This window comes from Dipodomys ordii, unplaced genomic scaffold (genome assembly GCF_000151885.1).
Source record: "Dipodomys ordii isolate 6190 unplaced genomic scaffold, Dord_2.0 Scaffold142, whole genome shotgun sequence".
NCBI lineage: Eukaryota > Metazoa > Chordata > Mammalia > Rodentia > Heteromyidae > Dipodomys > Dipodomys ordii.
This window is the reverse complement of record NW_012267358.1, coordinates 1376101-1393559: the sequence shown is the minus strand read 5'-3', so window position 1 is coordinate 1393559 and position 17459 is coordinate 1376101. Positions and strand designations below refer to the sequence as shown.

Sequence of the window (17459 nt, the reverse complement as noted above, 5' to 3'; positions counted from 1 at the left end):
GGGTCCGGTTGTGGGGCCTGAACTCTGGGCCTGGGTGCTGTCCCTCAGCTCTTCAGCTCAAGGCTAGCGCTCTACCCCTTGAGCCACAGCGCCACTTCCGGCGTCTTTTCTTTTTGCTTATGTGGTGCTGTGGAATCGAACCCAGGGCCTCATGCACGCAAGGCAAGTGCTCTACCACTGAGCCACCTTCCCAGCCCAAGAACATTTTCAGTTTTTTTTTTCTTTTTGCTTATATGGTGCTGAGGAATCAAACCCAGGGCCTCAGGCATGCAAGGCAAGTGCTCTACCACTGAGCCACCTTCCCAGCCCGTGATAACATTTCTTGTCTAACTTGTTACCCCCTCCTTCATTTTTCTCCCTCTTACCCTCCTTCCAATCTCCCCCCTGCCCCATCCCTTAGCTTTTTCACTCAAGGCTGGCACTCTCCTACTTAAGCTGTATCTCCCTTTCTGGGTTTTTGGTGGATAACTGGAGATAAGACTTTTCTGCCCTGGCTGACTTCGAATCACAATCCTCATACCTCAGCCTCCTGAGTAGCTTACAATTACATGCACAAGCCATTGATGATCAGCTAATTACTTCTCCGGGGCATGCCATTCCATTTCTCCCTCACCCTCAGCTTTGGCTGCAAGCTAGTTCCTAGGGAACTTTGAAAAAATGCCTGTCAGTTCCTTGGCCCTACCTATTCTAATTAAATTAGAATGGCTGGGGATAAGGTTAGCTGTCTTTTGTTTCTTGGTTTCTGAGCACTCTCCAGGTGATTAGAAAGTGCAGGCAAAACAGAAAGCCAGTACACTAACAGTCACAGTTAGCTAAACAGCCCTGGTAGAGGACCCTGGAGAGATTCTAGGCAGAGGCAGACTCAGGTCTGTTCTAATCACTAGAGCACAATAAACACCAATGTGAATGCATACAATAGCAGTAAGGAAAGGAAGCTCTGTGGGATTTTGTGAAGAAATTTTTTCCAAACCACTAGCTGACTAGCTCTGTTAGACAACTTTTAACAAGCACATTAGACTCCTGTATCATACTCATTTAGCTTCCTGTTTGCAAAGACATCTTGTCTTGTGGCCCTCACCACCAGAGTTGGTCTTTCCCAACTCCAGTAATGATCACACCCACACCCATATCCACACCTCCCCCCACCTACACACAGAGTGTGCTAAGGGGTAGAGAAAGATCCAAGCTGGGACACCAGTGGCTCATGCCTATAATCCTAGCTACTCAGAAGGCTGAGATCTGAGGATCGTAGTTCAGCTAGCCTGGGGAAGAAAAGTTCCCACAAGACTCTTACCTCCAATTAACCACTCAAAAACTGGAAGTGGCTCTGTGTGACTCAAATAGTACAGTGCTAGCCTTGAGCACAAAGAGGCTCAGGGACAACACCTAGGCTCTGAGTTCAAGCTCCATAACAGACAAAAAAATAGCAGTAGAGCACCAGCCTTGAGCAAAAAAGCTAAGAGACCAAAACCTGGCCCCTGAGTTCAAGCTCTAATTCTGACAAGTGTACACGCATGTGCACGCGCGTACACACACACACACACACACACACACACCCCAGGAAGCCACTGTCTATGTGCTAACGAGGGTAGGCTCTGTAAGGCCAGATTGTGAGCCTAAGGTAGGTCTGGGAAGCAAGCAGAGGGGTGGTCCACCACTGTAAATCCATTTACTAGTTCTGGAGAAAAGCTTCACAGATAATTTCTCTTAGTTGATTCAAGTACCATTGCTCCAGAGAGTAAACCTTCTCAAGGAGATGCAGCCCTTTGGGGAAAAAGCGTACATCACAAAAACTTTACTTCCAAGCTCCTCTCATCCTTTCAAAAGGTAAGCTAGGCGAAAAGAAGCCTACCTGCCCAGCTTTTCATTCAGGCACGGTGCTGCATCCCTCAGAGATGATGTTTCATTCCAATTTGCAAAAGAGTGCCCTCTACATTGGCAACTGCTCTGGCAGAGATGCTATGTCAGGTGACTGACTGGTTTTGCCACCTTTGTCTAAGGGCCAGAGAGAAGGCTGCCTTCATTGAGAGCCATCAGGGATTCAGGACTGCTGAGACTTCCCATCCTAACTGAGGCATGGACATTAGTGGGGGTTGGGGAGGCTAGAATATCTTACCCAATGGGAGATCTGGTATACTTACTGCCTCTCTCTGCTCCTGCCATTCTTGGCTGGAATTGTCACTCCAGCTTGATTCTGGCAGGAGAGGTAGGCACAGGGAGTAAAGAGAGGCAAGACCAAAATAGCTCCCATCCCACATTCCAAACCTCGCCAGAGGGGCACTGTGGTAAGGGCTGCTGTATTTCAGCCGGCCTAGCTTGGCAGTGCTAGATGCTGGCTGGCCTCTGGCTTGTTAGGTCACAGGGCAGAACTTGGGGCCCTGCTGCACCTGTTCAGATGCCAGCCTCAGACTCAGCCGGAACTACAGCTGGATGCCAAGATCCTGGGTCCATGTGAGCAACTCTTTTGGAATCTCCCTGTCACAAATGAGACACCACCAAAGCAAACTGCTCACAAGGGTCCTATGGGATTGGGTGGTAATAGAAACTGGAGCCACTAAATGTTTTTGCTGGTTGGCAGCAGTATACTCATGTGGCAGCTATACCCTCTAACACATCTGTCTCTTAACATTTTGTACCTACACCTGGCTACAGGAGCAAACTTGAAACCTCTACACAAGGACTCTCATCAGGGACAATTTGTCTCCAGGAGACATTCAGCAATGTCTGGAGACATTTTTGGTCATTTAGACTGGGATGGGGCATGAGGGGGGAGGGAGAGATAGGTCTGAAGTATGAGATATGAAAGTCAGGCACCAGCTTACTGGGGGACCTCATATACGTCAAGCTTCCCAACGTACTTTGGGGAGGAATAAAGAATGAAGAATGGGCAGGAAGGAGTAAAGAATGAAGGCAACCATCAATGAAGTATCCTTCTCTTATGAGTCTGCCATAGAGAGGTGATAGTTCTGTTTAGAGTTGTTATGAATGAGGAAGTTACGTAAGAACCTATACCCCTGTAGCTTCTATCCCCTCTGCTACTATGGCCTGAGTCTTGAAGGCAACTGTAAAAGGGGGTAAGGTGGGAAATCCCAAGGGCTTTGAGCTTAAACCCACACCCCCCGCCCATTGGTGCTGCTTGAGAAATTTGGGTCCAGCAGCAGCACAGCCTGTGGTCTCCTAGGCTAGCAATTAATACAGCAAGGCCAAAGCAGACAGCTGACATTCCTGCCCAGCTCAGGGCTTCCCCGGGACAGTGAAGGTCAAAGCTGCCACCTGCTCTGTTGCAGTTAGTTGCTCTCCATTTGCTCTCTTGCCCCTTAGGGCTCCTGCCTCCATCCCAGTCCCTAGTGCTCTGACAAGGTCATGGTGAAAAAAAAATGTTAGTTTAAATAAGCCATATACTATATTCCACCACCTCCAATCTCTAGCCTGCAGGTAAGGGATGCCAGTTAAACTGGTCTGGGGCAGATGTTAGACCAGCAATAACTGTTCTCCAGACATTTGGATCCAAGGTGGTTCAGGTGAACTACCTTCTGATCTTATATCCTCTAGCAATGTGAGTGTAACTTTAGACAGGCAACTATATCTACCTAAGACTCAATCTCCCACCTTTTTTTTTTTTTTTGGTTGGTTGTAGAGCTTGAACTCTAGGCCTGGGCGCTGTTCCTCAGCTCTTCAGCTCAAGGCTAGCACTCTACCACTTGAGCCACAGCACCACTTCCGGTTTTCTGAGTGGTTTATTGGAGATAAGAGTCTCACGGACTTTCCTGCCCAGGCTGGCTTTGAACTGCAGTCCTCATATCTCAGCCTCTGAATAGCTAAAATTACAGCCATGAGCCAACCGTACCCAGCTTAATCTCCCACCTTTGAACAGCCATTTCACAAGCCAGAAGCCAAGCTGAGGCATGTGTGACTGGCAATACCTGGATCAGTAGAGGAAGCTTCCTTCACATCCCCTTCTGGGAGACTCACATGAGGGGGTCTTCTATGGGAAACCAATCCCAAACTCATCTTCCCTCTCAAAGCAGCTCTTCTGATGTCCTTACTAAAAATAACATATCTCGGGCTGCTTTTCAATTTACCTGCAAGTCACACATTGTAAACCAAGTCTGACTTGAAGCTTCAAACTCCTACTGATTGTTCACCATGTAGGCCAAGCAATCCAATCCATACAGACTCCCCCATACTCTCACACACTCCCTATACAATAGCCTCAGATCAATTCAATGGCCTCAGCCACATAATACTTTCTCAGAAGCATATAAATCTGTCTCTCCCACCTAACTGGGACCTCCACTGCATTGGGTCCTATTGGTCTTGGTGTCCCCATTGCAGTGTGTTAAGTGCAACACACAGAGAAGAAATCCAGCCAGGCATCAGTGGCTCACACCTATAATCCTAGCTACTCAGGAGTCTGAGATCTAAGGATCATAGTTTAAAGCCAGCCCTGGCTGAAAAATCTTTGAGATTCTTTATTTATATATACATACATATATATATATATATATATTTTTTATTTTATTGTCAGTTATGGGGCTTGAACTCTGGGCTTGGGCACTATTCCTCAGCTCTTCAGCTCAAGGCAAGTACTCTACCACTTGAGCCACAGCACTACTTCCGGTTTTGAGTGGTTTATTGGAGATAAGAGTCTCATGGCTTTTCCTGCCCAGGCTAGCTTTAAATCGATCCTCAGATCTCAGCCTCCTGAGTAGCTAAGATTACAGGCCTGAGCCACCAGTGCCCAGCTTATATATATTTTTTTATTGTAAAGATACTGTACAGAGGGGTTATAGTTACATGAGTAACTATTGAGCATTGTTACCTCCTCCTTTGTTTTTCCCCTACCATCCCTTCCCTCCCCTGTGGGACTCTTATTTCCAATTAACCAACAAAAAAAGCTAGAAGCAGGGAGCTGTGACTCAAGTGGTGGAGTGCCACCTTGAGTGGAAAAAGCTAAGGGACAGCACCTAAGCCTGAATTTAAGCCCTAGTACTGGGGCGTATGAACACACGCACCTGCGCGTGCGCGTGCGCGCGCGCGCGCACACACACACACACACACACACACACACACACTGCTTGCAACTGAACAGTGTGCAAGCCCTCTGGTGCTTCATATCATGTTATTACCACAGATGCAGGAGACACAGAACCCAGCATACACCTTTGACACGTAGGAGCTGTGGAATGCTGGGGGAGGGAGGGAAAGCAGGGGAATCAAGGACCAGATAGAAAAAAAAAAACCAAAAAAAAAAAAAATGAACCCTGCCTGAGAGTGGAAGCATTCTAACCTAAAAGTACTCTATGCTCTGCCATCCAAGCTCAAGTTTGGACATTGAAGTTCATGTGAGAAATGAGACAGGTACTATCTCCTGCTTCCCATTCTTGAACTGAAAAGTCTTGGTGCTCACATGTTTTGACCCTGTGCCACCATCTCTGTTTCCCCCGCCCCACCTCCTTTGCCTACTTCCCTTTCCTTTAGCTGAGGCCAAATATAAACTCCCAGGCAGGAAATGCCTTGAAGGAGCCTGGCCCCACCCTGAGATCCAGAGAAAATTGTCTCTGACAGAAAGGAAATGGCCCCGGGAGAAATGACCTCCTCATGAAGCCAGCAGACACATCTCCTCCCCTGAACCCTGTAGCCAGCTGGAGGGAAGGCTGACATGCTGAACACATGGCAGGGGGGCAGTAGTGACAACATGGCTGCTAAGACTATGGTAGGGCCAAGTGAAGGAGAACCCAAAGGAAAAGTAATAGGCTAGCAACTTGCTAACCTATTTAGCCTAGTTTTTAGTCCTGGCTCAGATCCGTCTCAGCTTTGATTGATTGCTCATTAATGACAATATGTATGATAATAAGTGCAATTAGTAATAACAATTACTAACAGAGTCTAACAGTTCTTGTGTCACATCCTGAACCAAGGATTTTACACATATTGTGCAAGTTACTTCTCTATGTAAAACAGGGATATAATCACAATATCAACAATATCAAACAAACAATCGTTTGTACCGGTCCTAGGGTTTGAATTCAGGGCCTAAGCACTATCCCTGAGCTTTTTTGCTCAAGGCTAACACTCTGCCACTTGAAACACATCTGGCTGCACTTCAGAAGCTGCACTTCTGGCTTTTCCATGGTTAATGGAGATAAAGAGGCTCACTGTTTTTCCTGCCCAAGCTGGCTTGGGACCCTAATCCTCAGATCTCAGCCTCCTCAGCAGCTAGGGTTATAGGAGTAAGCCTCTGGTACTCAGCAACGGGAGGTTTTAGTGAGAATAAAATGAGACAATAATACCCCCAAACATACCAAGTCATTATTATGTCCCAGGTATTGTTTTAATGGAATTGTTTAACGGAATGTTCACTACTACCCAGTGAAGTAAATGCTCTAATTTACAGATGAGGAAACTGAGCCCTACAGATATGGAGGAACTTGCCTATGGGTCCCAGCTAAAAAGTGGTGGGACAAGGGACAAATCCATGCACTCTAGCTCCAAAGTATGACCAAACAAGTTAGAATTGCCTCCATTAAATAAGGAGATATTGCCTAGACCAGGGCCCAGCACATAGCAGTAAAACACACATAAACCACCTATGAAATGTAATAACTTCCTGTCAGCAGAGAAAGGATCATCTCACATGCCATTATGCCCCTGCAACAACCCAATCGAAAGTAGGCACTGCTTATTGTGTAAATGGGGAAACTCAGACTATGGAGTACAAGTGGGGCCTGTTTTAATGCCAGATCTCTGCCTGCTGATGGCTTCCCAACTCCTTCAGCCATCCCATCCAAAGCCACTGCCCACTGGCTAGTACCCAAGAACCTACTTGGTACCAGATCTTATGCTGGGCACCAAAGTCTGCCAACACAACAAAAGATGAGACCTTCTGGAGTACTATGGCAGAAATACAGCCTGACCCATTCTTCTCAGGGAAGGCAGAGGCTAAGCTGGACTGTCCTTTGAAGCATCCCCTGGAGCTTGTTGTGGAGACCACATAACACAGCAGAGGCACCAAAGTGAGGGAGCTGGCAGCTGGAACAGCTTGAGGAAGGAAGCTTGCAGCCCCCAAGGAGTCTGAGATGGGAACATTGCGGGGAGGGCTAGATCTTCTGGACAACTCCTCCACCCCCGCACACCCAATTCAAGCATGGGTTAGAGGAACTGGATGGATCACAAGTGTTAATCCAGCCAGCCTCCTGCCTGCCCCTCCCCACCCATGTCTTCTAAATAATGCAACCCGGTTGTCAAGACAGCACATTAAAATGTCTCTTCTTCCCTGGTGCCACCCAGCACACAGCTCCCCACCCTTGCTGCTAGAAGGTGCTAATCAGGCAATTCTGGTGCCAATGCCAAAAACCACCCCCAATTCCCTCCTGCACACATTTCCCCCACCCCAATGAGGCTCTACTTTAGAGCATCAACACCCACTCTTTTGTGTTTGTCCTCCTCCTACCTGCCAACCTTGAAGGTGGGAGGGGTGGTAAAGGGGAAACAAAGGCCTGTGAGGACGATCCAAACCTTTGCTCTTGAGTGTGGTCTGGGCATCTGGAGGACATGGCCAGCCATTCAGAATATAGAAGGCAGAGTCAGACTGCCTGAGTCCTGGCCTCCTATGCTATCACTCTTCAGCCATGTGACCTTGGATATGTTCTTCCTTGACTCTCTTCTTACTCAGTTCCTTTTTACATAAGCTAGGGAAGATGACAAGTGTTACCGCCCTACTGTGATAGGGATAGTTACAATGTGAAGAAATCAGAAGTGGTTATTATTATTATTGTTGCTATCCTCATTACTACAACCTGTCCAAATGCCCCAAATGCTATTAAATGTGGCCAGAATACAAAGCCCTGAACCTAGTTCTAGAAGAGTTTTTCTGGATGAGGTGGTATCTGAAATGACCTAGCATCCAGAGGTGGCAAGTTAGAGCTCAGAGGATTCCCATGTAAAGTGCCTAAACCACAATAACAGTGGGAAATGGATTGATATTGCTGGACTGAATACGCAACAACCCCATGAGGTAGGCAGGTACACATTTCATTTCATAGCCAACAAAATGAAGACTCAGAGAAGTCAAGTCCTTCAGGCTATGTATACAAAAGCTCCCGGTGCTCCCAGTATGTCCTGCACATTTCTAGGTGGGCTTTATTTCTGCTCTGGCCTTTTCCTTATATTCCTTCCTTTGTTTTTCCCACTGACAAGACCCTGCATAGGGGGGTGGGGGCTACCCACACCAGATGTTTGGCCAAGCTCCTCCTATGGAAGCTCCCCAGTCCTGCCCCAATTTGACTTCTTGACCTCAACCTGAAGCAGAGCCGCAGATTACAGCTACTTGCCTATCTCACACCTTAGGCCAGCCTTTGGCCAGTACAGATAAAGGGCAGGAAATCCTAGGCCACCTCCACTAGAGGTTGCTCTCTTTACCAATGGAGTAGACTTACAGGCTGGACAGAGGTACATCTGTGATGGGGAAAGTGTGGGGTCAGCCCCAGCTGCTAGGTTTCTAAATCTCCCTCACCAGACACGGTTGACTTCCTTTCCCTGAACCTCAGCTAGGGATCACCAAGGCTCACACTCAGAATCACACCATCTACTTTACTGAGTTGCTTTAAGAAGAGTAGAACCATGGGAGTACCCTGGAATTTAAAGAAATGGGGGGCGCTAGTCGCCATACTTGGCATCATGCCGTTGACCGCTGGGGGAAGGCATGACTGAGTTGGTTTCTCCCTGTCTGATTCACTCTTTTAGGCCCCACTGTGGGCATGGCTCACACTCATTTCCGGCTTCAGTACTCCCTACAATATCCCCTTCCCTCCATCCCCATTGGTTCCAGAGACAAGGCAAGAGACAGAGCAGCAGGGTAGGCTGGAAGCCCCCACAAGGCATTCAGTTTATCAAAGTAGTACCTAAGCTCACAATAGGGAAGGAGGCACCCATAAGAAGGTCTCACTTTCCAAGAGCTCCCTGATGGTGGGAAATGGCTGGACCTGAACAACAAACAAATCAGAGAGGTGACAAGGTATATGGACTCACGATTCTGAGAATTGAAAATCCACCTGTTGGGGGCAACAGAAAAGGATTATGGAGACATCATTCTGAAAAGACGGAAAAAAAAAATAGAAGAGAGGAAGGGCCTTCCATTTCCTACCTTTGTGTATTACGAGGGCCAGAAGCAAAATGGAGGAACAAAGGGTGAATGAGTATAGCAGGGGTACCCAGTAGACACTGTTGAAAATGAAATATACAACTTGTGGGTAGGGACAGGAGGGAAAAACTGGAAAATAGCAAGGGAAGGGATGACGTCTAAAAAGGAATGTGCTCATTACCTGATTTATGTAACTGTAACCCCTTTGCAATAACAATAAAAAATAAATGCAAAGAAAAGACAATGAAAATAGATAAATAAGAGAGGGCTAGAAACAACAGCACACAGAAGGGACAGTGATGAGGCTGGGGAGGGGGCTGTCCCAGATCTAAGAGGAACGCTCAGGGGAGCTGAGAATATTTGGCCTAGAGAAGATATAGGGACATGGGGTTCTGTCCTAAGACTTCTAAAGTTCAGAAAGAGCACAGAGGATCTAGGTGATCCTGAGGAGCAGAATTTTGATCCAGGGTTAAAAGGCATGAGGAGACAGATAAAACTTTCAGCCATTCTACGGAAGAAATCAACAGCTAGAAACATCCCTCCCCCTAGCATTGAAGGTAGATGAGCAGGACCAATCGAGTGCATGGTGGGATGGGGAGGACATGGACTCCAGCCTCAGGAGTCTTAGACCTGTTTTCCTTCCGAAGGCCCTTCTCCCCTGAACTCTGCTGTGTGCCTACCTCTAGGGGCATTGTGGGAAAAAACAAATTTGTCTGGAGCTGACCAGTCCCTTCCTGGTTCTCACAGAATCCTGGGATCCCAGGAGCACCTTGGGCTGGTACTACCTAGAGAGAACAGGTCACTCATTAACTTGTGGCTGAATGGGTCAAAGGGTGGCCACCTGGGACAGATGCAAACATGGGGAGGGGCTAGAAAGCAAACTGCACAGCTCATGCCCAAGGAAACCCTTGTGGCAGTGCAAGTTCCAGTCATCCTGAACTGAGTCAGGCCACTTAGAATATTGAGGGACGAGGCCTAGCTGAATTTGAAGTCATGCCTCCATTGCCTTGTGGAGGAAGAAATGGCTTTGAGTGGAATGCATATCTGAACTGCTAGAGGAAAATCTGAAAAACCCAGAGTACAAGTCAACCTGCCCCACTTACTTTATAGACATGAACACGGAGGCCCAGAGAAAGTAAAGGTGTTTTCCAAAGTCACTCACATAGGGGCAGAACCAGATGTCAACTTTCCTGACTCTGTATTGGCCCACAGGGTTCACTAAATGCTTCCTACTCTTCCCACTGGAACTACAGAAAACTGCTTGTGGTCTGGAGCTTTCTAAATTGGGCCTAGGTTCTGGCCTGACCCTTCCTAACTCCCACTGCTTGTTGAGATACAGGATCTCCAAGGAAAGCTTCCTCCTCTACTATGGTGGCCCTCAACCTCTCAGCCTCCCCCTCCCTACCCTTCACTCCTTAGCCTAGTATGAAGAGACCCAGATCCCTACTCTAACCTTACATACTTATACTACTTCACCCCATTTCCAGTAACAGCAGACCCACATTGTGAGCAGTTCTTCCTTTTTTAGACTTGCCGTTTTTTAGTCAACATGTTGAATTTTATTTCATTTTTTATCTTTATTATCTTTATGTAATTGTACAAAGGTATTTCAATTCACTATATGTTTATGAGTAGAATGCATCTTGATCAATGTCAATACTTTCTGTTTTACACTTTCTTTTTTTCTTTTTTAATTTTTTATTGTTTTTATAAAGATGATATACAGAGGGGTTATAGTGAGATAAAGAGTACATTTCTTTTTTGACAATATCACCCCTTCCCTCACTCTCTCTTAGACTTTCAAATTGAGAGCAGACACCCCAATCCCCTTCTGGTTCTAATATTTAAAAATCCCCTCAGTCCATTGCCTATCTCAATTTCCCCTGCCCTCTTTCTTTTTGCCAGTCATGGGGCTTGGACTGATGGCTTAGAGTGCTGTCCCTATGCTTCTTTTGTTTAAGACTAGTGCTCTACCACTTGAACCACAGTGCCACTTCTGGCTTTTTCTGAGCAATTTATTGGAGGAAAGTAGTTTATTGGAGGAAAGATTCTCAAGGACTTTCCTGCTGGGCTTGCTCTGTATCCCAATCCTCAAATCTCAGCCTCCTGAGTAGCTAAGATTATAGGTTTAAGCCATGCCAGGCTTCTCAGTCCCTTTTAACTAACTCCCCTGTGCTTCACAATGCCATCCAGGTGAACTTGTATCCTTTAAGCAATGTGAATAACCAGTTCTGTTTGCCCAAGCAAAGGACAGAGGAATAGAATTTTAATTGGCCCCAGAAGTTCCCAAGTCAAGAGTCCCCTGGGGGAAAAGGAAAGAGTCTAGGATGGGGTTCCTTTAAGGCCTGGGGTGGATAGGGAATTTAGTTAATGGTCATCCCCTAGAGGTGACTTTCCAAGGTGGTTATTATGTGGCTCAATTATTAACCAAGCAGTGGCAGGACCCCAGGCTTGTTGGAAAGAGGCCACTCCTTTCCCAAGTACAGGCCAAGAACTGGAGGCTGAAGCCAGGGAGAGCATTCCTGGGGTCTTTCTGTCCCTCTCTGACAGGACAGGCTCTGGTGGGGTGGGGACAGAGGCCTGTGCTGAGGGCAGCTCTCCCTCAGCCCACGTGGGGGTGGAGGAGGGCTGGCCCGGAAATTGAGGAAGTCAGCACACCCTTAACGGGGTGGGAGGGAAAAGAGAGACAGTGAGGGGTTTTATCGTGAATGAGAGAGGAAGCTCCAAGCTGGGCCTTGGTGATTAGATGACAAGCTGGGAAAGACGCTCATCCTGAATGCATCCTGTTTTGCTCCAAACTGGCCTCAGGGGCCAGGGGCAGGGGAGGGGCCTTGGTAGAAAGCAGCCTCTCCGGAATTCTCCCAGGCCTGCTGACCTCTAGCTCCTGGGTGGCCATGGAACTGGCTGTGGAACCCAGGAGGCAAGTGGGAGTGTTCAAACTCTCATTTACCACTAGAGAATCTAAGGGAGAAGGCAAGGAGTTTCCACCAGAAGCTTCCACAGGTCAGTCTGGGGATCAGAAGCCCCAGGGACAGCTAAACATTTGCCAATACTCACTGCTACTAGCTGTGTGGCATCTGTAAAATGAAGGACAAGGACTCCATAATCCCTCTAGCTCGGACCTTTCCTGGGCCCCTCTTCCAAGGTTCAGCTCAAATATCACTGCCTCTGTTAGTCACCTTCTACTCAGTCCAAAGCAATCAATCGCTCCCTGGTCTGAACTCCCAGGGTAAAACCTCAATAACTGGAAATAGGAACACGGGCTAAACATTTTTTTTTGCAGGTCTTGGGGCTTGAACTCAGGGTCTGGGTGCTGTCCCTGAGCTTTTTTATTCTCAAGCCTAGTGCTCTACCACTTGAGCCACAGTGCCACTTCCAGCATTTTCTGAGTACCTTATTGGAGATAAGTCTCACCTACTTGCGCTGTCTTCGAATCTTCAGATCTCAGCCTCCTGAGTAGCTAGGATCATAGGCGTGAGCTACCAGTGCCTGGCTTGGCTAGACATTTAATGATCTTAAAGGGACTAGTTTTGGTGAGATAATGACAGGGTGGTGGATTTTTTTAATTTATTTTTTTTGTTTATGTGGTACTAAGGAATGAACCCAGGGCTTAATGCATTCTAGACAAGCACTAAGCCACATTCCTGCTGATATTTTTTTGAGACCCTATCCTTTAGAAATATATATTGAAAAAAATTAGATGAAATGATAACTGTCTGGGATTTAGGTCAAAGTGCAACAAGGAAAGGGGTAAAATAGGTAGAGATGTGGTACTGGAGACTTTATTACATTGACTCTCTTTTGAAATACAGAATTCTTCATAATATTTTTAAAACCCTCACTTCTGTGATAGAGTATCAGTGGGTTGTGTATTACTCAGGGCCCTAACTCCCAAACTAGATAGATTGTACCTTGAAGTTGGGGGTTCTATGTTGTCCATAAGACCTAGCAGCCAGTGTGACCTTAATGACTAATCATTTATAGAGCACTTGGTGGTATTTACTTGGTATCCACTTGGTGGATCCCTTTGTTGAGTCCAATGATATGGAAAACACAGAGAGAAAATGAGGATCTGAGGGGTTGAAGAAGCAGTAGAGCCTGGGTTGATTTAAACTTCCATGTGTCTAGCCCAAATCTCCTGTTCTTTCTCCATGACACCCTGGACTCCCAAGGAACTTAACATTCAGTTCTCAGATTCTTGCATGTGGCAGAAAATAAACAGAAACAACAACTGTTGGGCATTTAAGCTCCCAACATGGAGGGCTGCACAAGAGCAGCTCACACACAGCCTCAGTACCCGGGCCCAGACTATGGCCTCTAGTCACTTGATTCCTATCTACTAGGCCCCATGTGTTGAACACACACATACACAAACTTACATCCAGGCTCACACATGAATAGAGTGGTTTTTTTGTTGTTGTTATTTTTTGTTGTTGCTTTTTGCCAGTCCTGGGACTTGAATTCTGGGCCTGGGTGCTGTTCCTGAGCTCTTTCTTGCTCAAAGCTAGTGCTGTACCACTTGAGCCACAGTGCCACTTCTGGATTTTTTTATGATTTAATTGGAGATAACAGTCTCATAGACTTTCCTGCCTGGGCTGGCTTTGAACCACGATCTTCGGTTCTCAGCCTCCTGAATAGCTAGGTTTAGAAGTGTAAGCCACCACCGACTAACATGAATAGTCTTCATAAACACATGATACCAACAACTGCATGCCCAGTTCCCTGTTCAACCACCCTGGCTAGAGTCATGGAGCATGGAAGAAACTCACCAAGGTTGGCTGTGTAGTACAGTGGTAAAACGCTTGAGTAGTACGTGGCCCTGGGTTCTCATCCCAAAGCATAGCATCATTGACATTTCCATCATTATTTTATTTTTTTGTATATTAGATATTCCTAATTGAAATTTTATTATATTATTTCATACCTACAAAAATGTTGGAATAATGATTTTATTAATATCAAAGTTACTTGAAAAAATGATTTCCTGATATAAAACAGTATGATGTTCATTTGTACTTAAGGCAAAATATGTACTGTTTATAAAGTATTTACTTCCTTGTGTGTATTTCTGTCAGTTGTGGGGTTTGAACTCTGAGCCTGGGCGCTGTCCCTTTGCTCTACAGCTCAAGGCAAGCACTCTACCACTTGAGCTACAGTGCCACTTCTGGTTTTCTGTTGGTTTCTTGAAGATAAGAGTCTCACAGACTTTCCTGCCCAGGCTGGCTTTGAACCGCGATCCTCAGATGTCAGCCTCTTGAGTAGCTAGGATTACAGGCCTGAGCCACCAGCGCCTGGCCCTTCTGTTTTTTAGTTGTGCCTGTTGATCTACAACCTGCAGCCATAGTTGTGTGTCTTTATAAATCCTCAGTATTTTAATTCAGAAAAGTAAAATTTTAATTTAATTAATATACATTAACATACAAGGCAGGTGTTTAATTGTGACATTTCCATACAGGTTTATGTCCATCTTTATTTTATCTGCAGAGCAGCCTCTCTAAGGCCCAAGGCCATGATGCTTGATCCTACTCAAACTGGGAGCTGAAGGGATAAAACTTTGCTCTCTACAATTCAAGCTAAAAGTAATTCCTTTATCCAACCAATAATTCCCTCTTATTTTGTCCCAGAAGATGAGTGCACAGCCTGCCATTCACTGAACCTACATTTTCTATGGCTGGAACCTGGAGTTTGCCAGAAAAAATGCTGGGACAGCACTCCAGCTGGACAATATCTTGCTTCCCTTTGTAACCTTCTGGGTTGTCTTTTGTGTCCCTGCTACTCTCCCTATACCTAGACCCAGGGATCCTCTGATCCCTCTCCAACCTGGAGTCCCCAAAATAGATATTTACAACTTTAAGAAGATAAGGTGAGTCAAAGTTTGGGCCACTTCTCACTACCTTCTACTCTTCTGCTTGAACTCAGAGAGTAATGAGGTTAAACAATGAATGCTTGCCAGACTCCTGTGAGAGTCACTGTTGTAAGTAACACTTACATCAGGTACACAACCCCTTGCTCCTCCTTCCACCCTTTTTCTCACTTTTACAGCATCTAGACATGTGCTGGCTGCTCTACAGAAGACAGAGCTGCAGATACAGAGGGACTCAGAATATACTTCCAGCAGTGACAAGAGAACAAGAGAACAGCGGAAGCCGGGCACCCATGATTGACGCCTGTAATTCTAGCTACTCAGGAGGCTGAGATCTGAGAACCAAGGTTCAAAGCCAGCCAAGGCAGGAAAGTCTGTGAGACTCCTATCTTCAACAGACTACCAGAATACCAGAAGTGGTGCTGTGGCTCGAGTGGTAGAGCGCTTGCCTTGAGCTGAAGAGCTGAAGAACAGTGCCCAGGCCCAGAGTTCAAGCCCCACGGCCAACAGAGAGAGAGACAGACAGACAGAAAGAGACAGACAGACAGAGAGAGAGAGAGAGGGAGAGAGAGAGAGACAGAGAGAGACAGAGACAGAGACAGAGACACAGAGAGAGAGAGAACAGAGTTGTCCAAACTAGAATGTGTGGTGTGGAGGGCTGAGAAGCCATACTATAGATATGTAGGCAACAGAAACTCCAAAATGGGAGGTCTAACACCTGGACACAAGATTAGATATAATGAGGACCAGCCCAGAATGGCCAGCTAGACAACTAGAGGTTTGGTTGAAACAGTATTTCCCTCACCTTTTCCACACAAATTATACCTTTCCACACCATCAGCCAATGAAAAACCCTAAGACCCTTCTTCTCCCACACCTTTGGGCTGCTTATTCTCCCATTTGCAGACAAGATCTATTTCTCCTTTATTTCAGAAGGACATATAGATGGAGTGATAGATAGTGGAGGTGGAACCCGCAACCCTTAGACAGGGGGTGGAAACTGGTGGTGTAGCAGGAGTCAGGGTTTGAAAATAGCCCTGGCGGTGATTCATTCTCTTCTCCTGGCATCATCAGGTGCTCTGAGTGAGACCCAAAGAAGCCAGGACTCCAGGACCTGGGGTGAGCTAGACTCTAAGTCAGCTTAACCTGTGTGGGGGAGCTTGACTCTGGAAGGAAACTCCTACATTTTCCCACCAGCAGTCTTAACTGCTACCTCCCCTCAAGCAACACATGTGCAATCATAAGACTGTCCCCCAAGGAGGTCAGAGACAACTCTTTTTACCTACTGTTTAGGAGTCTGGCTCTAGGTGCTATGGAAATCTTTGTGAAGAAGACCTCAGGCCCTTTACATTTCAGTGTCTAAAAAACACTGTGGCTTCGAGAATTAGTGTGACTAGTGTAAAGTCACATGAACTGGCTGAACCCCATTTTCCTGGGCAGCAATTCAACTGTAACAAGTATTAGGTGAGGAGACAGAGAGGCCTAAACTACCTAATTGGAACTCCCCCAAAACTTCCACCAGCAGGCATTTCTTAGGGTTCTAAAATGCAAATTTATTTGGGACTTCACAGGCAAAGGGATCCCCTAAAAGATATGTCTTGGCTAGAGGTTTACACTGGCAGCTACCTTGTGAGGAGAAACTCCTTGGCAGGAGGTTTTGGAAGGCGAGGTGAGATGTGATACACAAGTTCGAGCCCTGAGAAAGCCATGTGGTCAGCAGACGGAGAAACCACACCACCCAGCCACTTGGTCACTGAGCCCCATGCCCTGCCTCCTCGTCTAGCCCCGCAAGGAGCCCCAACTCCGAGCCTCAGCCAAGCCCGGCATAGCGGGTGGCTACACGCTTCCCAAAGTCCTATTTGCTGGAAGAGATCGCGGCACGATCAGTGATCCCTCAGTTTCAGCAACTGTGAAGCCAACTATGAAGACCACCGGAGGTAGCTCGCCTCGCTTCTTCCTCGTTTCTAGCACACGCTGCCCAGCAAACCCGCTAGGGACGGGACAGGCCATAGTACCTCAGATAGACTAGGCAGCGACCCGATCTGTCTGGGTGCCCCTGGAATCGCCTCAACTCTTACCTGGAGGACGCGTCCACGCTTTTGGGTTCGGACCCAGGCACAGCGGCGAGCAGACAGTAGGAAAGCACAAGCCAGACTACTCCGTCCCGGGCACGCGTAGAGCCTGGGGTCGGGCGAGGGTAACGGTGCCAGCCAGAGGAGCAGCTGTGGCAGCTGCTTAGCCGTTGTCCACCCGAGGCCACTCGCCGCGCAGGTGGGGAGGGAGCGTTGGCGAGTTCGGCTGCAAAGGCGCCCCACCCACCTCCAAGACCTTCGACCAATGAGAGCGCAGTCCGGCCCACCGGCCTCCTCAGAAAGCCGCCCAAATCAAACTGGGAGGGGCTCTGTCTGCTTATCCTCCAATCGCTGCGCCGCTGCCTTTCCCTCAGGTCACACC

The 17459-nt window shown here is 47.1% G+C and overlaps 1 protein-coding gene across 1 annotated transcript in view; it reads right to left on the bottom strand.

The window, feature by feature from the left end:
* Stard8 (StAR-related lipid transfer (START) domain containing 8) overlaps positions 1-17246 on the bottom strand; it is a 40819-nt gene extending 23573 nt beyond the window's left edge. The window contains exon 1 of the mRNA XM_013031671.1: positions 17084-17246. The gene's annotated coding sequence lies outside the window, so the exon portion shown is untranslated. The remainder of the gene's footprint in view (positions 1-17083) is intronic.
* Positions 17247-17459: the final 213 nt, after the last annotated feature.